This window comes from Neomonachus schauinslandi, chromosome 14 (genome assembly GCF_002201575.2).
Source record: "Neomonachus schauinslandi chromosome 14, ASM220157v2, whole genome shotgun sequence".
NCBI lineage: Eukaryota > Metazoa > Chordata > Mammalia > Carnivora > Phocidae > Neomonachus > Neomonachus schauinslandi.
Genome location: NC_058416.1, coordinates 45,655,839 through 45,666,547, shown reverse-complemented (window position 1 = coordinate 45,666,547; position 10,709 = coordinate 45,655,839).

Sequence of the window (10,709 nt, the reverse complement as noted above, 5' to 3'; positions counted from 1 at the left end):
AAGGAAGGAAGGAAGGAAGGAAGGAAGGAAGGAAGGAAGGAAGGAAGGAAGGAAGGAAGGAAGGAAGGAAGGAAGGAAGGAAGGAGGGAGGGAGGGAGGGAGGGAGGAGGGCAAGTACATCCACTACCAACACCTTTGAACTCATGATGCACTATACTTGCTCAAAATGAACAAAGTCAGAACGAAGCCTAAAACTCCTTCTCCATGCCTGCTCTCACAGACTAGAGTTTGTGCACATCTGGAATGAGAGACCACCCACCGCTCTGAGATCCCTGCAGGGCGCGTTGGGTGAACTAAGTAATAAATTTTAACCTTAACTCTGAATTTTTTTGCTCTCATGAGTTTTAGTCAAGCTCCCTCTTGTTGCATCAATACGTATAACTGTTGGCAATTTCATGTTCTTTAGGCAATCTTTTTTTTTTTTTGCCTGTCCAGGAGTTAGAAAAAGATAGAAACTCCCTTGTGTTATGAAACTAATGTGATACAAGAAATTGAGCTGTAGCAATCCATTGGGCAGATACAAAAATACATGAAAGTATAGATTTCTACTCCACTGCGAAACCATGTTATAGTTAGCTGAAAATTTAATACAGGATATTAATGTTTCCCCTCTAAGGTATCTCTTCATAGGTGATGTTGGTTTGGTTTCTTTATTTGTAGATGAAAATGTCTGGAAAATCTATCTGTATTACCTGGATATAATGCCTGTACATAGTGGATAGCATATACCTTGACACCTAAGGACAAAGACACACATGCAAAAAAATTGTATCACAGAGAATTATGAAATTAAGTACAATAAGAACATTAAACATAAATGTAATTGAACCTACAATTAGATCAAAGAGACTTAGAAGTTCTTAAGAATTATTTGTGTTGAGCTAAACAAGATACATAAATTATTTTAGAGACTTCTCTCAGATAATCGCCTAAAATGAAACCCTAAAAGCTTTCATTCTCCTCCCCTAGTCTTGCTAGATTTCATGCAGACCCCTACATTTTAGTTATGACATCAGAGTTAACACTTTATAGATCATAATTCACACCCCCATTATCCTTTAGTCAATTTAATGAGTGTAAGAAGATACGATGGCTTTTTAAAGTTGATTTGAGAAGCATTCAAATCTAGGTAGAACTCAAGAGATGCCTTATTTACAGCAACCCAACCACAGATCATGGGTGACTTTGGCAGATGGAAACCTTTTTGTCATTGTTGTTCATTCCATTTGCTTCAGTTTAAGGAGGTGTTATTTTATAAGCTGGTCCTCAAATTCTGGTTGTCCGACCTAGTCATTGCCTCCAGTTTCCAGTGTGTGGCTATTACTATATGATTTGAGCCACTCTAGTTCATTCTTCAGGCCTAGCTTTTAAGGCTCAGCTCCAAAATGTCCTTCTAAATCCTAATGGTTGAAATTAATTGCTCCCCTCATCTAGCCTTCTGTTTGTGTCTACTTTGATTAAAGTGATTTCTGTAAGTGACTTCGTGCCAACTTGTGAGCCTCCTAGACTCACTTCTCATTCTTTCTTAGATCCCCATCCCATAAAATATGCCTCATAAATGTCCCTGAACTGAGTTGCCTTTTCTAAAAGCTGGGAATTAAATCCACCCATAGGGAATAGTACGAAGACGAATGAGCAGAAGACAGAAACATATTCTAATGATGTCAGAGATGAAGCCAACACACCTGGTCCCAGAGCCTTGATAGGGTGTGTATGTAAAACTAAATTAACTGCAAGAGGATTTAATGAGTACAGTGGATGTTCTCATCCTCCAGGTGGCCCCCGGAGAGAACGTTAGCACCATGAGAAGAAGTGGAGAAAGGGAGAGGCTGCTGTTGACTCCAGTATAATAAAGACGAGTTCTCTTCCTCTCCATTCCTCCATTCTGCATATTTCAAAATGACAATAAGGGCAACGATTTATAGCCGACTCCAGGTGCCCTTCGCTGTGCAACTCCTGTCTCATCAAGAGAGATGAAAAAGAGACCTCTTTTTCCATAAACAACTCTGAGCCCCATTAATATTGTTCGATTCCCACTTACAGCACTTTCTGCTGCTTGTCTTTGTTCAATGACACTAAAATCCTGGCAACTCAGTCACTCCTCTGTTTCTATACCACCAGATCAGAGCGCTGGAAATGGTCTCCAGCTGGAGGGAATTGGGACACACAGAGACCTAGAAGGGGACCCAGTTGTTGCATTTTGATGCTATCTTCTGATGTCTCCATTATAACTTGCATCATTCTGCGTGATAAGATGTCATCTTAACTTGAGATCCTACCATCACCTTATTGCCCAATGGCACTGTTTCCTTCTCACCACCACCCCAAAGAGAGAGGTTCTCAAACTTTAGGACATGCTCTTCCCATTCAGTCAGTCTAGAACTGTATGTAGGTATCAGCATTTTATTATATTGTCCATCCCTGCTGACTCATTTTACTTGGTTGTTAAACACAGTCCTTTGAGTGAAGAGGAAGCAAGATTAAACTGGGTTGCTTTCTACCCAGGTTTGGGGGCAGGGGTTGGTAATAGATGGGTGGGGGAAATTCGAAGAAATAGTTCCCTCATTTTTTACACTTGAGGAAAGAAAACTTAAGAATATAATATTATAATCAAATTCAATTTAACCAAAAAAACATCTATTTCTTCATTAAAAGCACTGGGCTGGTTACTGGAGATTCAGATACTGAAATTTGGGTCCCTGTGCTCAAATTGCAAACACAGTCCAAAAAGAATAACCATTCTGGCTCAGACAATGGATCATTCAGTTAGTTCAATTCTCTGTCTCAAAAAAGTACAAAATGGAACTTTAGGCAGAAGGTCGTAGTTTGTCCTTGACATCAACTTTCTGGTAAGTATCCTATGTTTCCTAACTAAGGTTAGGGGCCAATTGTCTGTGCAGGTACCACTGGTAACAGGACCCAAAGGCACATCAAAGGTCATCCAGCCCTGTCTCCCCATGTCATGGATGAGAACACCGGAAGCCCCAAGAGATTAAGGGACTCGTGAAAGACTGCTGTTACTTTGTAGCAGAGCTGGGGCTAAAGCCAGGTCTCCTGTCCATGGCTTTTCTCACTTTACCAGGCTTGGAGTAAGGCTGTCCATTAGTTCATTCATCCATTTATCCATCCATCCATTCATTCTACAGATATTTAGTGAACACCTACCACATGCCAAGTGTTCTACATTGAGGATGTGAGGTTGGGGATAATCCTCTTTTTGTTTCACAATCTTATAATCTAGGGAGATTCAGATCAGAAAACAGTTTACATAAAGCCAATTTACTTTGATTTTTGTCATCACTACAATTCTCACAAGTGTGAAGCGAAATCCATTCGTTGTCTTCCGGCATGATTTTCAGATTTAGGTCATGTATCTTCCTGGCACTTTGTTTCACTGTCTGATCAATTTGGATCTTTTTCTGTCAGTCTTCTCCTTGAGACTTCTCCACCACTGTTTCTTTCCAGAGAGGAGGCAACAAGTTGTACAAAGTGTTTTAGGAATGCATGCTCCACAATTTGGGTATAAAGTAAAGGGTTTTTTTCTCCCCAACTTGCCTTAAGACAATGACCTTTGGACCTGCAGCGACTCTTTAGAATCATGAGTCTCAGACTCTCTTCTAGTTTCCAACAGAACCAACAGGTGATTATCCAGAAATAGTTTGATTTCTTTTTCTCTATGAGCCTCACCTTTCATTGGCATGCATGAAAGCACATATCCTCTATTTATTCACACAACTTCTCAAGATGGTTATAGACTTTATTCTTCTTTAGCTGACATTTGACAAACAAAAGATCTTAGTTACAATTTTTAAGTTAGAATATTTCACTGAGGATGCCCCCATCCCCAATTAGCCTTGTTAAATTACAGGAGAGAATGAAGGGGCAGTTTTGACCCTCCTGAAACTCAGCCTTCTCTGGACTAGCCACTCCCCTTAGCAGCTGACTTTATTAATGAGCTCATCCTCTGGCTTAACTCCTCAGCCAAGGCAAATCCAAGGTAGCAAATTGCATTTTACAGCTGTAAAACCTAAAATTTTATCCCACAGGAGTCACAGGACCCTGAAAGAACTCACATTTGTATTATAAGTAAAATGTCAGTAGCTCAGAAAAACAAGGGCCCACAATGGACCGTTTCTTGCATCACCTTCAAAGATAGATTTACCCATACGCATATAACACTTAATAATTTCCCAAAAGTATCTAATTTATCATCCAATTAAAGGATAAATTTTTTATTATTTTTTAAAGATCTTGTTTATTGATTTGAGAGAGAGAGAGCACCCGGTAAGAGTGGGGGCAGAAGGAGAGAGAGAATCTCAAGCAGACTCCACCTTGAGTGTGGAAGCAGGCTCCGTCCCAGGATCCTGAGATCATGACCTGAGCCGAAATCAAGAGTCAGAAGCTTAACTGACTGAGCCACCCAGGTGCCCCAAGGGGATAAACTTTTTAAAAAAAAGAATAGAGACTATCGGGGCACCTGGGTGGCTCAGTCGGGTTAAGAGGCTGCCTTCGGCTCAGGTCATGATCCCAGGGTCCTGGGATCGAGTCCCACATCAGGCTCCTCCTGCTCAGCGGGGAGTCTGCTTCTCCCTCTCCCCCTGCTTGTGTGCTCTCTCTCTCTGTCAAATAAATAAATAAAATCTTAAAAAAAAAAAAAAGAATAGAGACCACATCTCTTACATTCTCTTCAAAAAAACACTAATATATACTTTTTGGACATGGTGGATGTATAATAGATGCAATTTGACTAATGATCCATTCTGTCTTTAAATCCTAATAATATCAGTCATTCATTTAATTGAGTGACTGTCGTGTACCTAATGCTAGGCTTTGTGTCATGAGGCATATATCAGATATATTTGACATAGCCCTGCACTCAAAAATTTTGCAACCTTACTGAAAAGGAAAACACACACGAACTAATTGGAATAACAGATCTAGAAGAACTTTGAAGTCTCTCCAGTTCACTTTCCTTGTAATAGATATCCCTGCCATTCACAAATATCTCTGGCTCTGCTTTCTTCTGAGTACCTGGGACAACTGGAACTCTCAATCCCTTGAACTCTGGGTAGGTTTTGTGACTTGCTTTGGCCAAAAGTTGCAAGTGAAGGGATGTATGTCACATATTGATGGAAGCATTTAAAAGCTGGGACACAAGTCTCCGTTTCCCTTCTTTTCCTGATCTAGCAACTGTGGAGGAGACTTCATGGTTGTCCTAGGCTATTCGAGCAGCTGTAACAAAATATCATAGACTAGGTGGCTTATAAACAATAGAAATTCACTTCTCACAATTCTGGAGGCTGGAAGTCCAGGATTGGAGTACCAGCACAGTTGGATGAGGGCCCTTTTCCAGGTCACAGACTTCACATTTTATCTTCACATGGCAGAAGAGGCAAGCTAGCTCTCCGCAGTCTCTTTTTTTTTTTTTTTGATTCTTTTTTTTAAATCTTATTTTATTTTATTTTTTATTTTTAAATTTTTTATTGTTATGTTAATCACCATACATCATTAGTTTTAGATGTGGTGTTCTATGATTCATTGTTTGTGTGCAGTCTCTTTTTATAAGGGCTCTAAGCCCATTCATGAGGGTGGAGCCTGATCACCTCCCAAAGGCCCCACCTCCTAATACCATCACCTTGGGCATTAGGTTTTCAACATGAATTCTGGGGTTCTTTTGCGGGGCGGGTGGGGGGATGGAGAGTAGGCAGATGCAAACGTTCCGACCATAGTTATGGTGAAAAGGCAGAAAGCCTGAATCCTGGTGTATGGAGCACGGAAGTCAGCTGCTCTGGGCCCCTCGGAGAGCCTTCCTATGAGCTAGAAAACCAATTCTGGTTGTATTAGGCCTTGAAATTTTAGGGTTATTTGTTACCAAAGTATAACCCAGCCTATCCTAACTAAATCCAACGTGTTGTAGATGGGAAAATTGAAGTGTTAACCTGTGTGGTATGGAAACTCAGTGTATTAAGAGTTTAGTGTAAGCATGGACTGGGATGTTGCATACTTCTTCATGAAGATATTATCTAACGTGAACTTCTCTTTGTAGGGCATTTATGACTAATTTGGGGGAAGTGGCTGTGGCCTGGGCAGGGGTGTTAATGGTGACAGTGATGAGACAGTCCAGGTCAGGAGAAAATGAGCACCTAATTATACCAACAGCAGTCCTATCTTAATATGCATAACTATTGGTGCTAAGCACTTTATTTGCAGTATCTGATTTAATTCTCACAGCCATCCCAATGGAAATAATAATAATGATAATGGTAAACAACTATCTCAACCTTTCCTATGAGATAGCAATGGTTACTATTTCCATTTCTTTAAAAAGTAAACCAAAGCTTAGAAAGCTTTACTCTGAATATCTGGAACTACCTTATGGGTAGATTCTCTCCCAGCTTCTCCCCTGATGGAGCAGAATGGGTGTCTCTTTTCTTTGAAAGAGTCCTCTCTTTACTTTGCAGTGAATCCCACCTTTTCTCTGGGATGTCATCCTAATGGCTGTCTCTTCATTCTTCCTATTTCTACTGGTCCATCCCTTTGCCTTAAAAAAATAGGCAAACGACTTAACATTTTAAAGTAAAAAACTGTTTTAAAAAATATAAAACCAACGTAATTACATCCTGATTTGCCTTCAAGTTATCATGCTCTCTGTTTTCATCTCCTTAACCCATTACGGAACCTCCCACGGTTGAGTCACCACTGAGTTTCTGGTTGCCAAATTAAATGGATGCAATGAGCCATGTTCTTACTGGGCCTATTGACTGGGGCTAACCTGGGCTTCTAAGGCTCTATTCTCTTCTGGATCTTCTTACTCCTTTACTGTTCTTTTTAAATCCACGTTAAAGATTCCTCTTTCTCCACTGGCCCTTTAAAAGGCGACCCCATATTGGTGTCCTTAGTCCTTATTCTTATCACTCTTCATGGGCTATGAGGACATCCTCATCTACTCTCATGACTTAATTACATGCTAATATGTTACATTCCCCCCAGATCTAAAGCTCTGGTCAAGTTCTCTCTCAAGGACTTCATAAATATATATTCTACCTCTTTGTTCATATATCACCAAGGCCCCTTGAAATAATTAGGTAAACAAACACATTCCTTGCCACCCCCAACCTTTTTCTCCCGAACTCCTTATCTTCATAAATGACTCCATCAACTACCCACTCCTTCAAACTGCAAGCCTATAAGCCTATTTCCTCTTCTTTCACAATAATTAGACTCCACAGCTTGAATCTACCATCTAAATAGCTCTCAATTTCTACATCTTATTTTTGCCATCTCTGGTATGTGTTTAATTTAAGGCCTTGCCGCCCTCATCTTCTTTAAAGATCACCTCTTTAATCCCTCCAAACCATTCTTCACACTTCAGCCAGAGAATTGTTTCTAAAGTTCGAGTATAGTCACACCATTCTCTGCATTGTTCCAAGGTGCTTCATAGCATTCCAGATAAAATCTAAATGCCTTAGGGGCACCTGGGTGGCTCAGTCATTAAGTGTCTGCCTTCGACTCAGGTCATGATCCCAGAGTCCTGGGATCGAGCCCCGCTTCGGGGTCCCTGCTTGGCAGGAAGCCTGCTTCTCCCTCTCGCACTCCCCCTGCTTGTGTTCCCTCTCTCGCTGTGTGTCTCTCTCTCTCTGTTAAATAAATAAAATAAATCTTTAAAAAAAAAATCTAAATGCCTTAGTAGATGCACATAGTCTTTCATGACCTGATCTATGCTCCACTTTTCTACTGTTTTTCTGCTGCTTCTCCTTGCTTCACACTTACCTGCTGAGCCAAGCCAAAGAGTGGGAGCAAGTCTCTCTGGTCTTCTTGGTGTGGCCTCCTTTACTCTTACCCTTTACTCCTCCAAGTGGTTTCCTCTGGAATTTTTCACCTGGCTTCAAGTTCCAGTTCAAGAGTCCCCTCCTTAGGTGCTCCCATGTCCATACCCTTTCTGTAAGCATGCACCTCTGATGCTTCTAACTTACTACACAGTGTTCATGTGCAGGGTCCTCTCCCGACTGAAGGTACAAGATTACTGGGTGCAGAGTCTATGTCATGTTCTTCTTTGTATTCCTGTGCCAAAAACGGTGACTGAGAACAACAGATGCTCAATAAATGTTGTTAAATAAATGAATTAGTAATAGATTATATGAAATAGAATAAATATTACTTGCAAAATGATATATTAAAACATACTGAAAATTATATCAAAATTGAGTTATATGAGAAATTATTGAAACTTTGGTTAGCATTTCCTTCTACAAATGAAGGGGGACTTCTTTTTTTAAATGGTCATCACATAGCTCGATTCCATTTCTCCTCTCAAATGTATTTAAAAGACCACCAACCTACCTGCATTTCACAACAGATATGGCGTTAGGCTTTTGAAATAATGCACAAAAATAAAATCAACATGTGTTATCAAGATTTATGGTATGCCCACTCCGGTTCAGAACCCCATAGCTAGGAAGGAGACACATGGCAAAGAAATGGGCTTTCTCTTTTCTTGTTTCCTTTTCTTTTTACTTTGTTTGTCTCATTTGTAGCCTAGAAGTTGCTTCTGAACCACAGGTAGGCATAAAGACAGCTTGATCTTTGAGGATTATTGATGCGTCTAGAAGGTAGGTTCCATAACTCAACCTGTTTTCTGCATGAGTGGAACACACCAAATCATTTAGTGCCTCAATGAAATTAAGAGGGCTAGATGTACTTCTGTTTAATAAGGATACATCAGATTGGAGCCTATATTTTGATTTTGTGTGTGTGTGTGATAGTACTGTAAATTCTCTTTTTTCATTTTCTCAATCTCATTAACTTCGTTCTCGTTGCTTCATTATTTTCAGAACTGTCTTCTGTAGCTGCACTTTTTTTTTCTAGCCAACTCATCTGTCAGCTGTTACAGTATTTTTTTAATTATATTTTTCCAATATTTCTTTCCTTGTCATCATTTATTTTTAATTTACGTGCATATATTATTTTTATGATGAAGCACAAGAATAGCTGCATTTTATACACAATATATAGTTATGAAACTTTTTATAGGGTTTTTGCCTCTTGTGTCTCACAATGAAATTCCAATTCTTCTGTTCTTCCCAGATTTATGCAGAGAAGAGGCCATTAGGAGGCACATAGACCCATGTTGGTAGGCTCTGAAGGTTGGACTCAATCAGTGATTGCCACGGATTATCTAGTTCTGATTTTGAGGCTTTGTGTTTTAAATTGCCATCTTGAGCAGCAGGATATACTTACAAAGCATTTAGAAAGTGAACCGTTAGTAAAACAAAACAAAACTAAACAAAAATAAAACCTTTCTTCAAGGTCATGACTACAGCAGACCAATCCCCTGGCATCAAGTGCTATGGTGCATGATGAATACCCCAGACAAGGGGAAGCATGATAAAGAAGGGAGCAGGGATCTAGAAGAAGTTGAGCCATAAGAGAGAGCGAGGGTTCTGGAGGGTAACCCAGTCACCTACACTAGGTCTCAAGTTGAATTTCAGCCTCCAAGTGCTCATATTCTTTGTGATTCTTTACATAAAAATTCAGAGCATGGATATTCTCTGACTCCATCCCAGGGGGCAGAAAAGAACAAAATAATGATAATAATACCAGATATCATTTATGGAGTGTTTACTATGTGCCAAACATTTCTATACCTTAAATATGTACTGTATCATTTAACCTCATAACTAATCTATGAAGTAGGTACTTTATAATTTCCATTTTAAAAAATGAGTAAAGCAAGCACTGAGGATAAAACAATTTGACCAAATTTGCACAAGTATTAATAGGTGGTGAACATAGGGGTTAAACCCAGGTTCTCTTATACCAAAGCTCTTGATCTTAGGTACTGCACTGATAAAAATTATTGGGAAAATATGTAATTAAGAGAAATAGTGGAAGAATGGTTCCTTCTCCTCCCCCCAACTCCTTACCACAAAAGCACCTCAGTCTTTGGTCTTCTCTTTACTTACACTCAGATCCTTATTGGGCTCAGCCAGTCTTATGGCTTTGAATAACAATTATATGTTGACAAAGTCTCAAATTTATATCTTTAGTCCAAATCTCTTTCATGAATACTAAACTCATATATCCAATTGCCTTCCTGACATCTCCACTTTGATGCCACATAGATATCTCATACTTAACACCCCCATACTGACCAGTCTTTCCCCTGTCATAACACTTCCACTTCTCAGTTAATGGCACCTCCATATCCCAGCTGTTCAGACCAAACCCCCAAGACTTTCTTGACTCTTTCTTTTACCCCAGTCCAATCTGTTGTCAAATTCTGTTAGTTCCCTCTTCAAAATTTTTTCAGACTTTGACACCTTCCACTACCACCCATATGAAACCTGCCTAGTCCTGACCACCATTCTGTCTCACCTGAATTATTATAATCATTTCATAATTGGTTTCTTTGCTTCCAACCCCATTCATTTACAGTTTATTCTATACAAAGAAGTTAGAGTGATCCTTGTAAAATATAAGTCAGATCATGGTCATCCTTTGTTGAAAACCTGCAGTGGCTCCAATTTTCACCTAGAATAAAGGCCTGTCTTATAATGGCCTATAGGATTCTGTGTGATCTGACTCTCCCTCAAAACTGTCTTGAGAGGAGAGGATATTTTTCCCTCGCCCTCCTCTTCTTCTCCTCCACTCTTCCTTCTTCTTTTCCTTGTCCTGCTCTGCTTCATTCTCACCTTCATCTTACCTCACTG